Genomic DNA, 20,766 nt, shown 5'->3' with positions numbered 1-20,766 from the left:
AAACGAAACGTCTAATGCTTAAACAACAACGACAAAAAATCTATTTCAAAAGATGCAAAAAATGTTGGCGTATTTGCCTTAAAAAAAGGAAGCATTTGCGTAATGCATCCGAGCGAAGCATACAAACATGTATACGACAAAAATGAGCAATCAACACTGTACAGGTGTAACATATTGGTACATATATTGCTATAAACAAATAATTTCGCAATGTGAAATACGGGCGCATTTGCCTTGCAAAACACAGAAAAAGCATCATAAAAGAACTATGCCTCACTTATTGCTTTGGCAACACCAGAAATGCATACTCATTTCCTAAAACAGAAAAAACAAACAAGACAACAAAAACATATCGTGAAAAAAACACAAAGCAGTATACAAAATACACGTCAACAAAAACAAAATACAAGAATACATTCTTTAGAAAATTACAAGTGACAGAAACGAGTGATCATGACATCTGGAGGAAATGATTCCGCAGTTGTTTAAAGGTGATTTTTTCTAAGACAATTTCGTTTTCCCTAAGTTCATTTAGTAACCTTGGAAGTTTATTTCCCAACGATTGAAGACTGTATGTGGTTCTAAAGGTTCGAACAGTCCACACTTCATTTTTCCGGGTATTATACTTAGGCTGGTTGAGTATTAAATCTGCCAACTGCTTTAGAAACTGGTTAGAGTTTTTTATGTCTTGCTTATATTTCTTGGACAGAATAAAATCATACATTTTTATTACTGGCATTAGGTTGTATTTTTCAAATAAGGAACGAGTATGATAAGTACGTGGCACGTTCTCTACCGCCCGTACAAACCTTTTTTGCAACATATAAAGTTTGTTTATGTTTTCTTTAGAAGTTAGAGCCCAAACTAGATGGCAGTAATTGATTCTTGATAAAAAGAAGGTATTGTAAATTAACAACAAAATATTCCGAGGAAGCAAGTGCTTGTTTCGGTACACAAGGCCGACTACCTGACAGACCTTTGTAGCTAAGAAGTGTATGTGGTGATCCCATGATAATGTTTCTTGAAATATTACTCCTAATATTTTAAGAGAAGGGACTATCTCGACAGGGGTGGAATTTAAAAAGATCGTTTGTTTTACAATTTCCGCTTTATTTTTAGCATGAAATACCATGGCCTTAGTCTTTGCAACATTTATTTTTAGACCGTTTTCTCTTGTCCATTTTTCTAATCTAATCAGCAGTAGATTTGCATGTGTTATTAATTTGTTCACTAATTTTCCTGTTAAAATATATTCGTATTATCTGCATATATTATAAATTTTACGTTAGAGGAGATGTTCACGAAATCATTAATGTAAATATTGAAGAGGAAAGGTCCCAAAATGCTTCCTTGTGGAACTCCTGCAACAATTGACAAAAAATCGGAATTGCAACCACCCAGGCTAACAATCTGATTACGGTATTGCAAATAAGACTGTATTAATGATCCCGCCGTTCCCCAAATACCATACTGTTCCAGTTTTTCTATAAGTAATTTGTGGTTAATATGGTCAAAAGCTTTCGCAAAATCTACGAACAACCCCAACACAACGTTTCCCTGTTCGAATTGCTGATAAATGTACTCTTTCTGTGCCATGAGAGCATATTCTGTACTGAAGCCTTTGCGGAAACCATACTGCGAGTCATGAAGCAACTGAAACTTCCTTTCAAAATTAGTCAGCCGTTTTAATATTAGTTTTTCTAATGCCTTCGATAGGACTGGCAGAATGGACACAGGCCGGTAATTTGACATGTTATTTCTATCGCCTTTCTTGAAGAGGACGGTAACGCGTGCAACTTGCATTTTGGTGGAAAAAACAGCCCGGCCAAGGCACAAATTGAATATATGCGTTATATAAGGAAGAAGGAATATAATGACATGCTTCATAGGTTGAACTTGTATCCCGTCAATATCAAGTGCTGTACTGTTTTTCAAATTCAAAATTAATTCTTTCACTTCATTCTCACTTGTCGGATCAATAAAAATGGTACTGTCAATAAATGGGACACTTCCAAGGTTACTACTCACATCACATTGTTCTGCGACATTTACAAAATATTTATTGAAAGTGTCGGCCAAGGGTTTTCCTGATATGACCTCGCCGTTAAGATTCATGCTATGTACTGAACCCGTGGACACATTGCGATTTAAGAGAGAATTTAGCCTTTTCCACATTATATCTGAACACCCAGAAACTGAACTAAACATATTGCTATAATATTCTTGTTTTGCCTTTTTGAGATCTTTATTTAGGCGATTTCGTTTAACCTTGAATTCTTTAAACAATTTAGGGTCTCGTTTTAAGATAGCGGCTAAATAACATATTTTTTCTTGTATTCTTTTCCGAAGTTCCGCGTTGATCCAGAGTTTACGAACTTTCCTGTTCTGCTTTTTTTTAACCAGAGAAAACGAAGCAGTATAAATTGGCTTTGGTATGTTCAAAAATTCTTCGTACGCCTTGTTTGGCTCATTCATTTTAAGTATATTCGTCCAAGGAGCCCTCAAAATCTTCTCCGAAAATATTTTCAGAGTTTGTTCGTTTATACGCTGGGTGAAAAATGTGTTCGGTTTGTTTTTGTCACATAAGTGTTTCCTACAACAAATGTATATTGCAAATGATCACTCAAACCTACAGTAATAACACCTGCCTTGAGGTTTTCTGTCGGTATATTTGTTAAGAACGAATCAATCAAGGACGAAGACATTTGTGTGATTCTCGTAGGGAGAGTGATAATATTTGAAAAGCAATGAGATTTCAGCAAAATATCGAGTTTTTGTACTATAGCTTCCTTTTTGAGCATATTTATGTTCATGTCACTGCCACACACAACGTCTAATCGATTTGTGTTAGTGAACGCAAAAAACGTGTCCAGGTAATCCAGAAAGGATGCCGTTTCGCCATTTGGTGGTCTATAACAAACGGCAAGAACCACATTTTGTAGTTTAACTGATAGAAATTCGAAGTCATTGCAAGAGTGGGTGAAATTTTGAATTAGGTCACAGTCAAGGACCTTTTTCACTAGAATACATACGCCACCACCACGACCAGAAATTCGATTAATGTAGAACGTATTGTACGAAGGCAAGCGAAACACGCTGGCTTCATCTGTTGACCATGTTTCAGTTAACATTATGACGTCGAATACTTGATTTAAATGTTCGAAAAAAAGGCTAAGGTCAAACTGTTTATTATTTACCGATTGCACATTCAAGTGAAAACATTTAAACGAGTTTAAATAGAAATGTCCTAAACTCTGCGAAAACGCTTCCGGAAGCACATAAGAATCGTTTCCTACGCAAGCCATGTTGAGCCGATCATTTCTTCTTTCTTTAGCTTAGTTTGTTTAGATCACTAGCATTTGCGATGGGTATGGCTTTCTCCCCATCAGCTTTACGCACTAGAACTTTCCCGTTTGAGTGCCATGCATACTTGAAGTTCGCTTCTTTACCCCAGTTCTTTGCCTCAAACAACAGCGCACGCGCTCTTTTGGTCAGGTTTTCTGTCAAGAAAAAGTGCTCATTTAGGCTGCTCAGTTTCTGTTTTTCCACCAGAAATCTCGGTCCGCTTGCTTCGCAAAACGACAGATAACGACCGGCGTCTTATCTTTTCTGGGCGGAAGCCGATGAATGGCGACCACATCGCTTTCTGCGAGTGGCGGGAACAGGTGTTTAATTGCCATTGCATTGACGGCTTCTAGCAAATTTTCATCTTCCGTTTCCTGTATTCCATGGAATTCTAGGTTGAGTCTGCGGCTCCTCCACTCAAGATTATCTACTTCTGCCTGCACTTCAGCTACTTCTCGGTCCCGCATCTCAACCTTTTCCAATCTGCGCTTAAGGTCCTTGACGTCACGCTCGTTTTGTTCCGGTTTTTTTAGTATTTCGTCGTATTTCTCACTCAAGTATTGCACCGCGTCGTTAATGCTCTCAACTGTCTCTTTGAGCAGTACTAGTTTATCCAGCTTGTCGTTTATAGCTTTCATCCAAATTCGGACATCTTGCATGTCGGCCTCACTGCCCGGTTCTTTTGATTCAGCTGATGCTGCTCGCAACCTCCACCGTCTACAGGTAGGGCAGCGCCATGCATCGCAGTATGCCTGCCCTTTGGACTTGATAGTTGCTTCAGAAATTCCAGCACATTTGCTGGCGTGAAATGCTTGAGAGCAGTCGCTACATTCAATCCATACGACGTCCCCAGTGAACGGCTTATCGCACACAGAGCATGTTCCATCTCGGGGCATAGTTGCACAAAGCGACAAATGAGAACAGTAGTTTACACAGCAGCACCAGCAGTAGCGGCAGTAGTTGCGGCACAACCAAATTTACAGCGGGCATAGAAACAACACCAACCTGCGAAACAGAAGAAGAGACCGTGTTCGTTTACGCCGTTCTTTCCGCCGCAACCGCTGCCGCCAAGTGGTCTCGGTGATGGCTTGGTCCTCCCTTTAAGAATCCCAGTGGCTGTACGGCGCAGGTGCGGTAGAATTCATCGCAGGGTAGTTGGGCGCAGGCGCAGCGGAGCTTGTGACTTCTCCTTCGCACCGAGGGCGATGTGCATGTGGACGACAAAAAAATGCGCACGGTGTCTGACGAATGCCAACAGCCTGCGAAACAGAAGAAGAGACCGTGTTCGTTTACGCCGTTCTTTCCGCCGCAACCGCTGCCGCCAAGTGGTCTCGGTGATGGCTTGGTCCTCCCTTTAAAAGCCCAGTGGCTGTACGACGCAGGTGCGGTAGAATTCATCGCAGGGTAGTTGGGCGCAGGCGCAGCGGAGCTTGTTACTTCTCCTTCGCACCGACGGTGATGTGCATGTGGACGACGAAAAAATGCGCACGGTGTCTGCGAAACAGAAGAAGAGACCGTGTTCGTTTACGCCGTTCTTTCCGCCGCAAACCCTCGCCCGGCTTGAACGTTGGATGACGACTACGCAGCTAAGACAACTTTCCATTTAGAGGCGGCACTAAAATGACACCGCCATTTTTTGTCCCCGCTGGGCTAAGCCAAACACAGACCACTTGAAGCACACTCGAAATAACAAACGGCTTGCCTCAAAACTCGCCAAGAAGATCGAAATAGAGGCCCCACTTGAGTACTTAGGCCAGTGTTGGCTCGGCTACTAACCGCTAGAATACCGTCTAGTTGGCGCTAGTTGTGCACCACTTTTCTCAATGAAAACTGCCACGTTTTTCGATATCATCGAGTCTAAACTGACCCTGGAGTTTGATACAAAAAATTTGGAAATAAACTATCAGGCTAGATTCAAACTATTATGGTATACATATTTTTCATTGTGTTTCTAAACGATGGATTCTAATGAAAGCTGTACCAGGGCTGACAAAGCTATGTAACGATCCAGCAGTGAAAAAACACAGCTGTAAGGAACTTAAATAATGCAGACATGACATTTGTGAAGTTCCATTTTGAGCTTAGTCATTGGCTCCTTACTCATCAATTATAGCAAAGGAATCAACATTCCAAAAAAGTTATTTACGGTCTAATTTCAGTTCTTCAGCTCGAACATAATAGGTGTACTCAGTTATTTTTACGGTGCATTATGTTCGTAGAGTTAACGGTAATGATGCACAAAAATTATTAGTAGTTTCAAATTGCTATATAATATGGTGCTTACCAAACACATGACACTCGAAGTGTAGTATTACTCTCTGTCAGTTCTCATCAGCTTCATTGGTGGCAAAAATTAAATTTTGCTTCTCATTTTCTTTTTCCGGCACGTCCATATGTATCCAAAAACAAAATAAAACAATTCATCCAAAACATCAAACTAGAATTGTCAGCACGCTTTGTGGTACACCGGAATATTGATACGTTCCATTCCTAAAGGTTTGTTATCGCCCCAATGTGTGTGTGAGAATTTATTAGAAGGCAGAGAGGTCGGCCTGAGCTAGTTCGCTCTAGCCTGCTACTCTACGCAGGGGATAAGGGAAAGGGGAAGGAAAGAGGGATGAAGGGTGATGATGGGGACAAGAAGAGGTGGTGCGTATGTACAGTAGCCACTTAGCATAGTACCCTACAGTCTAGTTTCTAGTCCAGTGGTTTTTATAAAGTCTAGAACAGCCTTTGTAGCAGTTTTTGACACTGTTTGGTCGTTCATTGCTGACAATATGTGGATTTCACTTAATGGTGTTCGTCCAATGCTTGCCAACGTTGCAGTTAGCATTTTTCTTTGCGCCACGTATAATGCACAGTCACAAAATATGTGAGCTATCGTTTCGCGCACTTGGCAGCGTTCACAATTTGGGCTGTCCGCACGGCCAATTAGGTGAGTGTAGTGGCGAGTGAAGGCGACGCCCAGGCGAATTCGGTGCAGTATATTAGCATGTCTTCGGCTGATTTTATCTGGAAGACGAAAAGTCATACTAGGGTCTGTTTCCCGCAGGCGCTTGTTCCGGTGATCTGGTAGCGACCAGTAAGTGGCAGCGCATTCGCGCATGAGTGATCTCAACAATGTGTTGACGTCACCTCGCGAGTAGGGTACTTTGACGTACATAGGAGCGTTGTATATTGCCGCTCTTGCTTCGCTATCAGCTGTTTCGTTGCCAACCAGGCCACAGTGTCCAGGAATCCATTGGAGTGTAATCAAGTGACCACTCCTGTGTGTTAGGTCAAATGCTTGGACGATTCCTAACGTTAACTCGTAAAATTCGCCTCTTCTTGAGTTAGAATAGATAGCTTGAAGCGCTGATTTTGAATCAGATAGAATCGTCCATTTACGCGGTGCTTGGTCGTTCACAAATTTTATGGCTTCTTGTATAGCAACAAGTTCTGCAGCTGTCGAAGATGACCTATGAACTAATTTGTACTGTCGGGAAATACCGAGTTGAGGGATCACGAAGGCTGCAGCTGAGGCGGATGAAGTTATGGATCCATCGGTGTAAATGTGTACAGAGTCACTGTATCGGTCATCTAAATGTGCCAAGGTGAGTTGCTTGAGGGCAATATGAGAAACATGTGACTTATACGAAATTTCACGTATGTGAAGGCACACCAGTGGTTTAGTCAATGTCCATGGAGGCACTGCAGAGATTACGGCAGGTGCGAAGCCTGACGGGATCATGTGCCTATGCATATCGAGGCATCGCGAATAGGTACAGCTTGGTCGGTCCACTTGTAGCGAAGACAAAGGGTGCTGTGCATGTCGGGTCAGTAGACGAAGGTGCACTCGAAGTGGCTCACAGGACGTGTAAACCTGTATAGGGTAGGTGCGTGACTCCTCTATAGTGCCAGAGGTAGATGTGCACCGTGGCAGGCCAAGACATATTCTCAGTGCTCGTGCCTGAAGGCTCTCTAAAGTGCGGAGGCACGTTGCCCGCATGCTGGAAAGCACAGGTGAGCTGTACCTTATATAGCCCACAAATAATGCCTTGTATACCTGTAGAAGACTTTTCTCCGAAGGGCCCCATCTCAGTCCTGCTATAACACGAAGGACATATACAAAACTGATTAGTTTGTTTCGCAGCACAGTCACATGCTTTGACACGGACAGGTTGCGATCAATGACGATCCCTAAATAGCGGTGGTGCTTAACCACGGGAATCACTGCTCCGTGAGCGAAGATTGGGTACCGCGACATTGATTTCTTCGTAAATGCCAAAGCAGCACATTTTGCTATTGAAAGTTCCAGGCCTTGACGACGTAAGTACTTAGATGTTATTGATGTGCCTTGTTGTAGCCTTGCTCGCAGTTGTGGTCGCGTTGCTCCAGATGCCCATATGCATATGTCGTCCGCATATGCACTGATCCTGACAACGTCGGGTAGCTCAGCTTCAAGGCCAATTAGTGTTATGTTAAAAAGCATGGGGCTCAGGACGGCGCCTTGCGGAACTCCACGGCTTACGAGGTACCTGGCCGTGTCACCATCGGATGTCGACATAAAAATGGTACGTCCTCTGAGATAGCTCCCTATCCATGCGTGTAGTCGGCCACCTACGCCGATGTCTTCAAGTGCATCAAGAATGGCCTCATGGTAGACGCTATCGTACGCGCCCTTTATATCTAAGAAAATGGCCCCTACCAATCTCCGACGTTGTTTTTTCTTTTCAACAGAAGAAACTAGATCTACAACACCATCTATAGATGATCGACCACTACGGAAGCCATTTATGAAATTTGGTAAGCCGACATTATTCTCTAGCAGCCATTCCAATCTTGCCAGCACCATGCGTTCCATCACCTTACCGATGCAACTGGCTAGGGCAATGGGTCTATAAGAAGACAACTCGTGTGAACACTTGCCTGGTTTCAGTAAGGCCACTATGCGGCTGCACTTCCAACTCTCTGGGACTGTCGCTGTTTCCCACGTAGAGTTGTAGAACGACAAGAGAGCCTGCCTTGCTTCCTGGCTGAGGTGATATAGAGCCGAATAAGTAATTCCGTCAGGCCCGGGTGCGGACGACCGTCGGGACGTAGAAATCGCAGCGTCGAGTTCGTGCATTGTGAATGGTAAGTCGAGGCGATCGTCGCTGGATGGCGGTGAGGCTAAATTCGAAGGTAATATCGATGAAGAGGTCATACCTACGAGTAAGTGGCAGTAATCTTCTGCAACCTCTACTTCAGGTCGACCTTGCTTTAGAGCCAAAGATCGGAAAGGGAACAACTGTTGAGTGGGCGTCTGAAGGCTTCGCACAGTTTGCCATATTCGAGACAGGGGTTTTCTGGGATCAAGAAAGCTACAAAATACCCTCCACCGTTGCCTATCGAGCTTATCGAGGTGTCGCAATACATGTCGTTGTGCTTGGCGTGCTGTAGATAGGTCAGATGGTGATTTCGTCCTCCTGTATTTTCTCTCTGCCCGGCGACGAATTGCACGAAGGTATTCATATTGTGCGTCAAGTTGTGATCTTGGTAGCGGCACATTCACAAGTTTCGTATGCGTTGTTAAGGCTGACGCAATTAGGCTTTCTATTTCAGATATAGATTGAATGTTCCCGCACTGAGCATTTACAGAAGCTTGGAATCCTGGCCAGTCTACGCTTTTCACAGGCCGGGGAGACGAACAATGGAATCCTTTTAGCTGTATATATGTAGGGAGATGGTCACTTCCATGTGTTTCAACGTCTACAAACCAATAGGTGGTAGGCAAGAGACTTCTGCTCACAAAACATACGTCTAGACAGCTGCTGTACGATGCGCCACGGAGGTAAGTAGGTGAGCCATCGTTAATGGACATAAGTCCCTGATTGAGCACAAAATCGGCAATGTCCCTACCGCGGGTGTTCATTGAGGCAGAACCCCACATGGGATGGTGTGCATTAAATCCCCAACCAATACATGTGGTCCAGGGCAAGCTTGGAGAACAGACAAGAGATGGGGACAGTCCACGTGGCTTCTAGGAGGAATGTATCCACCAATGATTGATATTGTACGTCGCTTGTGCTTTATAGATAGGCAAATATAGTCGTTAGAAGCATGAGGAGCCACGGCATGTCTCACGTACGTTAAATCTTGACGTACGCATATAATTACTTTGCTCGTATTTCGATCATCACGTGACCACAAAGTGACGTATCCGGAAATACGAAACGACGACATCATATTCGGCTCACATATTACAACCAACGGAAATTTGTATTTAAGTATCCGTTGTCGAAAGTCAGACAATCGGCTTCGCAAACCTCGTGCGTTCCACTGCATTATAGCAGAGGTGCGCACACGTTCATCGTAGAAATTCGCCATATTGTTTATGAAAGGGTCAGCAGTAGCGGTTCCAGCACGTTGAGGATCTGCACTGCTGTTTTCGCTCCTGGCGTGTGTAGCTCGTTGAGAATCGCACGAATAGATTTTAGTAGATGCTTCAGCATAGTTTGGCTCTTCTCAGTGTCTTGCCTATCATTTTCCGCCCTCTTTGAAGTTGCAGCTCGTGATGTGGTCTTTTTTATTGCTCCGATCGGTAGCGAAGGCCACTCAGTATCTGAAGCATCGGCGTGCAACGCGGGCGTTGGTCCACTTTCTGCATCCCTGGAACGTGGTGCGTACAACATGGGTGTAGCGGCCTGATAATGCACACGTGTATGTTCATCTGTTGCTGATGGTGATGCATCACTCCTATGTCCACAATGATTTCGCTGGTGCCTACGTTTTGGACGACGTCTGTGTCGGCGGATGGATGTGACCGCCTCTCTGTGTGTCGAGTTGTCTCTGACCATCTTCCGCAGGACGCGAATTTCTTCTTTGATCTTCGGGCACTCCTTCGACGTTGCTTCATGTGCACCAGAGCAATTTGGGCATTTCAATGGAACAGCAGTATCGCAGTTTTCCACCTTATGAGACCCGCCGCACCGCTGGCAAGTTGTCTCACTTTTGCCCACTGCGCTGACGTGTCCCAACTTGCAGCACTTGTGACACTGCAAAGGCCGTGGCACGTAAGGGCGCACGGGATGTCTCACGTATCCAACCTTCACGCTAGAGGGCAGAGTCTCAGAATCAAATACTAGTTTGATGCAGCGAGACTGCCCGAAGCGGCGTATGGTCACGATTTTGACTGTTGACGTCACAAGATTCTGCAGGTCAGCGTCTGTGATGTCAGCGTCGACGTCATTTATCACGCCAGTCGTTGTTCCTTTCCCGTGAGCGAGAAACGCGCGAACTGAAATACTTCCGAGCTGCGTGACGGCCTTCAGTTTGTCAAGAATGGTTTTGTTTGTCACATCAACTGACAATATGTTTTTCCTGCTATTTATGCGAATTTCACTCACTTGAGCAGGTGCTACTCGCTCGAAATAATTAGTCAACGACTGCCTGTTTAGTGAGTTCAGGTTGTCTGATGTAGACATGGGTACATACGAGATGGTGAAACATTGCTTGCCTTTGTCTAGCGCCGGTTGTGGCTCCGCCGTTGATGACGTCCTGCGAAGCTTCCTTTTCAACCGGCGGGTATGGAATGTCCTGAAGTCGGCTTCCGATTCCATCTCTTCTACTGATGAGCTCTCGGTAGAGTCATCGCAAGGAGCATATGCGCCAAGGCGGTCACCCACATTCGGTCCATCCTTATGCAAACGGCTAGGGCCCGCTGTCTCGTTGGATGGATGGTCCCCCATCCCGGGGGGTGACGTCTTCCGTTCCGCTTGTTCAGAGAAAGTCAGGAATTCTGACAGTTAAAGAAAAAACGATAGTAGTTCAAGGCAGAATTACGCCCGAACGCACTTCTTCTTCCTCGTTCTCCAGTGCCCCAATACACTACATAATTCTCAGCGCAAACCGCGCCTGCAGTTTTCGAGAAGCTTCCGGACTGTAGTAGATCATTTCGATAAGATCACACCCACTTCACGAACTGTACAGATTATTTTAGAACACACTTCACCTCAAGCGATAGCGCTCGAACATTCGATTACAAGAGTATAAATGGTGACGAACTTCGCCGCTTGTCAGTAGTTGATCGACGGCCAACGCTCGGTTCACTGCTGTCTGAGCAAGACCGCTACTGTAATCGGACTTTCCTTTTCCGGGCGCAGGTTCGCCCAAATAAAGAGGTGAATCCTAACATAAAGTATCCTGTCTTCGTCCACGTCACGACCCCGTTGCAGCCGATGGAGGTGCTGCTTCGTTCATGTACTGGACGCCCCCGTCAAGCCGTGAGCTCTGCCCACGTCATGAAGAAGACACCGACGCCTACAAGGAGCAGCGAACAAGCCGCCGACAGCAAGGTCTACCACAGTAGTATGGCTTCTACAAGACAAGGCGTGGAAGACCGAGGCCATGACCACGACTGCAGCGACAATGACAACCGCAGCGTCCCAGCCCACGATCCTCATGCATCAACCCAGGGAACCACCAATTTTCCGTGGGTCATACTTTGAAAACCCGGAGACCTGGCTAAAACATACGACCGTGTGGCCGCCCTCAACCACTGGGACAATGACGAAAAGCTCCGTCGTGTGTTCTTCTATTTGGAAGTTACCGCAAGGACGTGGCTCGAGAATTGAGAGTCCACGCTCCGAACGTGGGATGTTTTTCTGTGGCGCATTCCAGCAAACGTTCGCGAGCGTCGCTTGCAAAGAGAGGGCCGCTGCTTTACTAGAGACCCGGGTTCAGCTGCCAAACAGAAATGTTGCCATTTTCACAGAAGCGTTGACCCGCCTATTCCGTCACGCTGACCCCGACATGCTTGAGGAGAAGAAAGTTTGTTTCTTTATGCGAGGCGTCAAACACATGCTCTTCGCTGGGCTAATAAGGAATCCAGCGAACACCGTCCAAGAATTTGTATCCAAAGCAATCACTATCGAAAATACCCTGGACATGAGAACCATACAATATAATCATCGCCTTACTCCAGAGTGCGCTGCTGCTCAAGCCAGTAACTCCGAAGACCTGCGTGAAACGATTGGAGCGATCGTGCAGAAAGGGCTGCGCAAGCTTCTGCCTTCGGTGCAGCCTCAAGTGGATTCGATTGCCGACATTGTGCGAGCAGAAGTTCGGCAATCGCTTCAATTTTCCCAAGCACCGCTGCCCAAGCCGGAAGCTTTGAGCTACGCCGCTGCAGTGCGCCAAAATGCTCTTTCCCGTCCACGACGAAACGCCACCCCATCGCACTTCCGTCGCCAGATGCCACCGACGCCACTAACCCCAAAGACGTCCTACCGTTCACAAGCGGGCCAGCGCAGTGCGCCAACGAAAACCGACGTATGGCGTGCACCTGACAACCGCCCGCTCTGCTACCACTACAGCGAGGCCGGACACACGTACCGCCGTTGCCTGTACCGACAGATGGGACTGCATGACTTCGCCGTCAAATCACAACGTCCTCAGCCAGGGGAACAGCCACGTGACATCAATGACTACCTGACAGGAACTCGGTGAACACCACGAAGTCCTTCCCGTTCGCCGTCGCCCAACCGCCGCATGTCACCGCACCACCTGCAGTACTCTGGCCCAACGCGGGGCTGGGCTCCTAGCCCGTACCCGGGAAACTAAGGGCAGCAACCGATAGAGGTACGGTTGCTGTGCGACGAACTACCGAAGACCCTCCGACGATGACGACGCCGTGACGGAGCTTTCCGAACACCACGCCAACCAGGCAAAGTCTCGACGACGAAACCTCACTCACCGAGGGTGACCTCATGACGTAACATTGAAGCATCGGAACAAGCCGACGAAGCCATGACCTGACGCCACGGCCTAACTGCAACGCGAGATGGCAAACTAGCGACCTCGACGTTCTTATCGACAGCCATAGTGTGACCACTCTCGTCCATACTGGAGCCAACTAATCTGTCATTAGTGGGTTGTTCGCCGCGAAGTTGAAGAAAGTTAGGACAGCTTGGGAAAGCCCAGAAATCCGCACAGCCGAAGGTCATGTCGTAACACCAGCAGGAATCTGCACAGCCAGAAGCATCATTAACGGCCGTATTTATCCTGCAGACATCGTAGTCCTACAGCGTTGCTCGAGAGACGTCATCCTTGGCATGGACTTCTTTTTCCTCCATGGTGCTGTCATCAACCTAAGAACAAAGTCAATAACGTTATCAACAGAAGAAGCACTACCGCCGCGCACGCCGCCAGGAAGCCATGCCTTGAATGTCTCAGAAGAGCAAGTCACCATTCCGCCTCGCTCAAGCGTCAATATTTCAATCGGCGCTCCTAAATCACCTAATTTGAAAGGCGTCGTTGAAGCCAGTCAGCAAGTCTTGGTCACCCGAAATACTTGCGTCGCAAGAGGAATTGCAGAGCTGCAAGGAAGCAAAGCAACGGTTATGCTCACGAATTTCAGCAATGAGTAAAAACATGTGAACAAAGAAACGACGCTCGCATACACCAAAGAAATTGTGAAAGCCACCAGTGCTTTCGCCCTCACCGATTTTGCGGAACCTGCTCAGAAGAACCAAGCCCCACCCACAGCTTTTGACGTCAATCTCAGGCTTCCGAATCATAAGCAAGAACAGCTCAAGGCCCTGCTCTTGCAATACGAAGATTGCTTTTCGTCCGCATAGAAAATTCGGCAGACCCTAATCATGAAACATCGCATCATAAACGAAGAAAATGCCAGACCACTCCGTCAGAGCCCGTACAAGGTTTTGAAGCGAGAACGCGAGACCATGAAGAGACAAATTGATGAAATGCTGCGGGATGACATCATCCAGCCATTTAAGAGTCCATGGGCGTCCCCCATGGTGTTAGTGAAGAAAAAGTGTTGGATCCTACATTTTTGCGTCGATCATCGCCGCCTGAACAAAATCACAAGAAAGGATGTGTATCCTCTACAACAAATAGAAGACGCACTTGATCGGCTCCATAACGCCAAGTACTTTTCGTCAATGAACCTCAAGACTGGCCATTGGCAAATTGAAGTCTATGAAAGAGACTGAGAGAAGACGGCGTGTATAACACAGCACGGCCTCTTTCAGTTTAGGTGATGCCCTTCGGTCTTTGCTCAGCGCCTGCAACTTTTAACGCGCTATGAATAGGGTACTGGCAGGATTGAAGTGGCAGTCTTGATTTGTGTACTTGGACGACGTGGTCGTGTTTTTTTCGAGTTTTCATGAGCATCGTGAGCGCCCTAAAGCTGTACTTCAAGCCATCAATACGTCCTGACTCACACTGAAGCCAGAAAAGGGCGTATTTGCGTACAAGCAGCTCTTTTTCTAGGGGCACGTGATTCCTAAGTCTGGAGTTCATACTAATTCCCCAAAAACAGCCGGCCTCGCCGACTTCCCGCCACCCACTGACAAGAAGGTGGTGCGCCAATTTCTGGGCCTGTGCGTCTACTATAGGCATTTCGTGAAAAACTTCTCCCACATCGCCGACCCACTTACTAACATTACCAAGGCTGACGTAGAGTTCAAGTGTGAAACGCCGCAGGAACACGCTTTCCTGCAGCCTTAACACCGCCTCCAGACGCCTCCGTTACTTGCCCATTTCAACGAATCCGCCGAGACAGAAATACACACTGACGCAAGAAGCGTAGGCCTCAGCGCCGTTCTTGTTCAGAGGGCTGGCGGACATGAAAGGGTTATTAGTAACGCCACCTGATCGCTAACCAAAGCAGAAGCCAACTATTCCACAACAAAAAAGGAGTGCCTCGACATCATCTGGGCTACGTCGATGTTTTGCCCCTACCTCTACGGCAGGCCCTTCAAAGTTGTGAGCGACCACCGCGCCTTGTGTTGGCTAGCTACCTTGAAAGACCCTTCAGGTCGCCTTGCACGATGGATTCTGAGACTTCAAGAATATAACATTACCGTCGTTTACAAGTCCGGCAAGAGACACTCCGACGCCGACTGCCTCTCGTGCACCAGTCGACCAACCACCACCCAACGACCCGGATGACGACTACTTCTTGGGAACGATAACTACCGACGACTTCGCTGAACGACAGCGTTTTTACCCGGCATTTATGGCCCTAATAGAATACCTCGAAGGCAGGACCGCCGAAGTCCCGAAGGTATTCGAGCGCGCACTGGCGTCGTTCTTCCTGCAAAACGGTCTTCTCCAAAAGAAAAACGTCTCACCGCTACGAGCCAAGTACCTCCTTCTGGTGCTTTCAGCTCTGCAGCCCAGAGCTTGCACTACTATCCGATGGCAAGGCACCTTGGTGTTTCCCGCACGTCCGCGGATACAAGAAAGGTACTACAGGCCACGTCTTATCACCGACGTCACTCATTATGTGAGGACATGCCGGGACTGTTAGTGACGCAAGACACCACCGACAAGGCCAGCGGGACTTCTGCAGCCAATTGAGCCACCTCGTCGACCATTCCAGCAGATTGGTAAGGACATACTGGGGCCGTTCCCGACGTTGGCTTTCGGAAACAAGTCGATCGTGGTTGATACCGACTACCTCACCCGCTACGCCGAGACAAAAGGCCTGCCCACAGGCAATGCATCCGAGGTAGCTAAGTCTTCGTCGAAAATATCGTCCTACATCACGGCGCCCCGGAGGTCCTCATCACCGACAGAGGAACGGCATTTACATCTTACCTAACTCAAGCAATCTTGGCATACAGCCAGAATAACCTTCGCTGGACGACAGCGTACCACCCACAGACCAACGACCTCACAGAGCTGCTAAACAAGAAGATCGCCGACATGCTGGCAATGTACGTCGATGTCGAACACAAGACGTGGAACGCCATTCTTCCGTACGTGACCTTCGCATTCAACACGGTGGTGCAGAAGACGACGCAGATATCTCCATACAAATTGATCTATGGAAGGAGCCCAGCAACGACCCTCGATGCCCCAACATCACCGACGAAGAAAACCTCGATGTGAGTGAGTACCTACAACGTGCTGAAGAAGCCCGACAACTCGGGCGTCTCCATATCAAGAATCAACAGACGACCGGCAGCCGCCGTTACAATCTTCGACGATGCTTCGCGGAATACCAGCCTGGTGAACGTGTTTGGGTGTGGACGCCAATATGCCGACGTGGACTCAGTGAAAAGCTTCTGCGACGGTACTTCGGTCCATACAGGGTTGTTCGACGTCTCGGCCCACTTGAGTATGAGGTTGTCCGCGACGGCATCACCAACTCTCAACAACGCCGATCGAGACCTCTAGTCGTCCATGTCGCGCGCTTCAAGCCGTTTCATGCGCATTCACAAACTGAAACAGTGTTTTCTGTATTATTGCTGTATCGTAATTTATTCATTGTACTTTCTTGCATAATTGTTGTACCATCATTTTTAGTTAAAGCATCGGGACGATGCCTTTTTGAGAGGGGGATGCTACGTTCCATTCATCAAGCTTTGTTATCGCCCCAAAACACTACACAATTCTCAGCGCAAACCGTGCCTGCAGTTTTCGAGAAGCTTCGCGACTGTACACTCTAAGGCAAGAGGGTGTTCAAAGGATGTGTGGTTCATCGTTTTGGCGACTAATGGGGCTGCCACAACCATTAGGTCCTTTAGGGACTAACGGAACCGGGTCTAACAGTTAGTCCCCTTAAGGTACTAACATTTAGTCTTCTGAATTACAACTTCGTCAGTAACCGTTAGTCCCACACTCCACTCCCAAAGGACTAAGATTTAGTACTCACATTCGCACCTTATTGAGCAACTGTTAATCCCCACATTTACACCTTACCGGGCAACCGTTAGTCCTCACAGTTGCACCTTGCCGAATGAACGGTTGATCCACTCAAATACTCCAATCGGATAAACTTTTTGCTCCAGTTCAAACGTTGTTTTTGTATGTCTTCCACCAGACCTAATACTTTTTTTACCTAATTTTCTGCGCAGTGAGCAAAAATTCCGCAGAAAAGAACACGCGAAAAAGTTGTTAGCCACCTATGTGTAACTGCTTTCGCAGTCACAGCAACAACGAAAGACAAAAGTGAGACATCAAAATCATTTATTTTTCTACAAACACATGAAGTTTCCCCATTCTTTAAAGTAAATTCTTAGTGAAGCTTAAAAGTCCAACCGCGTTGCCAAGTCTTGTTCACTCCTTGGGGAGCTCCTCCGACGGAAGCTTTAGATAACAGGCATTGCAGACGCCACCGCACGCAGCCTTCTGTCTGTTGTGTTCCCATGGGGTCACGTACAACAATATAGTTAAAAAAATAAGCACACGTCAAAGAAAATAGAAATGCACGCATGTGACAAGTGCGTGCACGTTAATATGAAAACAAGCGTTAAAATATGACACACAAATAAATTTACCTTCACATCTCGCACACTCCTGAAGCTGCTGTTACGAAGGAGATGAATGACGGGCATCGCAGACGCCAGCGCACAGTCTTCAGCATGCATGGTGTGTGCCCACGGTTTCACAATAAGTATGTAAAATAGTGAGTCACACGTGACAAACTATGAATGCAAATGCATATGAAAAATACATGCTAATGATTTCACCGTGATGTCACACATCGTCAAAGACTCATTTCGATCCCCGTAGCGCAACAGTTTAGGAGCAGCAGCCGCAGTCACAACTCCGCGAACCACCATGCCGCAAACAAGTCCGCTGAGTCCTAAGCGAGCGACGTTGTTCAGCTTGAGCAAGCAAATGCGAGACCAAACACCGCACTGCACGCGGAGTGTCTGCCGCCAGCGAACTTCAAACAGGAGAGCGAGCGCACGCTTGCAGCTGCCACGAACAGCGCCGAGCTGGTTTGGAGCTAGCGCCGTAGAAATCGACGTTAATGTGGTCCTTTTCCACAAACTCGAGCGAGTGCAACGCGCAAAAGGAGTCCACCGCCGCGGCCAACGGACTGCACCGAGCTGCTTGCGGCCGACTGACGGAGAAGCCAACTCTAATGGTGACCAATTTTCAGTGAGTTCCGACGCTATCGAAAGCCCCGCTAGCCCGTGCTGGTGCACTTACAGCGTGCGACATGCGACATGAGCTTTTTACGAGAACCCGCAACGTGTTTTCGATGACTCCCAACACAGCGACGAGGTCGCCGCCCGATAGCGTCAGCACGGAGCTCATTGCGACGGCGAAGACAGGCGAGCACTCGATGAGCGAGCGTACGGGAAGCCGACGGCAATGGCGTCCGATTCCATGGTTGTCGCAAAGCACAAGCGAACTGAAGCCGCCGAAGCTGACGGTCGCAATGCATCTCGTCGTACTGAAGTATATATCCAATAGGCCTGTTCTTTTCGGCAGCCATATTGGCCTTTCCAACTGTTGCTGTCGTGTGTTGGCCGAGACTACCTTGAAGCCAGAGATATACAGCGCGACGTGGTGACCTGTCGAGGCTTGCTCCAGACTTCATGTGTGCAGCAAAACGCTGAAACAGCAGCCCACGCTCATCCAGGCGTACACACAAGCACCACGTCGTACTTCTTAGATCGTCGAATCCAAGCGGCCGTGGTCGAGCACCCCGAGCGCGACGCTACGCAACCGCCGCTGGCAAAATACGGGGAAAGACTGAGCCAGCAGAGGAGCAGAAGGACATGTGTTCTCTGAAGAAGGAGGATTAGTCACCTTGGCAATGCTTTTCGCGCTGCCTGGAATGCTCGGGTGGTTCATCTCTAGTGGAGAGTAAGTGGTTTCACACCGCACACTTCCCTCTGTGGTTGCTCCTCAACGGTCTATTCGTTCATCGCGTGCGCCTATTGGGCTCCGTTACTCCTTTTTCGGGTAATTTTGCCGTAAAGTGTAGTAGATCATTTCGATAAGATCACGCCCACTCCACCAACTGCACAGATTAATCTGGAACACTCGTCACCGCCGGCAATAACGCTAGAACATTCGATGGGAAGAGCATGAATGCCGACGCACTTCGCCGCTTGTCAGTAGTTGATTGACGGCCGACGCTCCGTTCACTGCTGTCTGCGCAACACCACTACTGTAATCGGACTTTCCGTTTACCGGGCACAGGTTCGCCCAAATAAACAGTTAAATCCCAACATAAAGTCTCCTGTCTTCGGCCACGTGACGGCCCCGTGACAATATGAAGCAGAGTTACAAATAACGAGCAGATGGAAAAGTGATCCGAAAGACGGGCGAGTTCATGATTAAAATATGGACTCAGAAAAACTACATGGACAATTCGCCAACTATGCGGCTGGCATCCTCAGTATGCCCTGGCACCAATTGAGCGAAGATCACTCAGTTTACTACTTGTCTCGTATGTATCTGCACATGAAGTGCGCGGCCGCAGTTTTTGCACGTCAACTTATCACAATAGATGAAGCAAGACTCGAGATGCTTTCTCTCCTCCTCCCTTTTGTTCCCAAGCCTGCGTCGTCTTACTACTGAAGTCAAGGCACGTCCCTTTGTCTAGCAGTGTTTGTTGAGTTTCGTTTTGGAATGTGTGGCATGCGTGTCCTTTGCATTTCCCCTTGGTGTGCCTGAGCCTTGTTGGTCGCTTCCTGCTTCTTCCACTGATGCATGTGGTGTTGCATACATGACTGTTTGTTCTTATCAGCATTTGCAGTTGATTTGATTTGGGCGGTTTCACGTCCCAAAACCACGATCTGATTATGTGAGACGCCGTAGTGGAGGGCTCCGGAAATTTTGACCACCTGGGGTTCTTTAACGTGCACCCAAATCTGAGTACACGGGCCTACGACACTTCCGCCTCCATCGGAAATGCAGCTGCCGCAGCCGGGATCCGAACCCGCGACCTGCGGGTCAGCAGCCGAGTACCTTAGCCACTAGACCACCGCGGCGGGGCAGCATTTGCAGTCATAGGAAATGAAAAATGTAATTGGTACCTTAGAACGAAGGCTTTTTTAAAGAATGTCTATTAATGAAACTTAGAAACACATGCGAAGAGGAACAAAAAGTGTGCCACGAGAAAACACGACGTCCACTGTTTCTATGCTTTACGTTCATGGTTTGTCAGACCCTGTTCGGAAAGTGCTTCGTCCGCTTGGCATTAAACCTATTTTCAAGCGTCATTGTACCTTCGGAAACATGTTCAAATCAGGGTTGTTTACAAGGTACTGCGCGGGGACTGCGACACAACTTAGATCTGCAAATCAGGCAGGAGGCGGCCAATGACTCCTAAGGAGCACAAGAATGAAATCACAAAAGCTACTAATTTTTAGATAGAACTCGTCAAACACTGCTTCACAATGGGACAAGCCTTCGACTACCATAATGCGACTGCGCTGTCTCGGTAACATAGGTGACGGAGAGAAAGCTTCTCGAGTCGTGGTTCAACCGTCCTGACCAGTCAGTGTGCAACAACAATCACGGCCCCTTACCGGATGTTTAGAAACATGCGAGACAAGAAGTAAATTCGGTGACATCAGCTCACTTGGTGCCACTGCATACTGAGGATGCCACTCACATAGGAGGCAAAATATCTGTGAAGTTTTTGTTATTATTTTGTTGTGCAAAGCACGAGTACATATTATC

The 20,766-nt window shown here is 47.4% G+C and overlaps 1 pseudogene; it reads right to left on the bottom strand.

Moving 5' to 3' along the window:
* Positions 1-3,330: 3,330 nt before the first annotated feature.
* Positions 3,331-4,241, bottom strand: LOC119161778 (uncharacterized; annotated as a pseudogene).
* Between the last annotated feature and the right edge of the window lie 16,525 nt (positions 4,242-20,766).

Source organism: Rhipicephalus microplus, chromosome X, assembly GCF_043290135.1.
Source record: "Rhipicephalus microplus isolate Deutch F79 chromosome X, USDA_Rmic, whole genome shotgun sequence".
NCBI classification, from domain to species: Eukaryota; Metazoa; Arthropoda; class Arachnida; order Ixodida; family Ixodidae; genus Rhipicephalus; species Rhipicephalus microplus.
The sequence above is the reverse complement of the archived record's forward strand: the minus strand, read 5'-3'. Positions and strand labels throughout refer to the sequence as shown.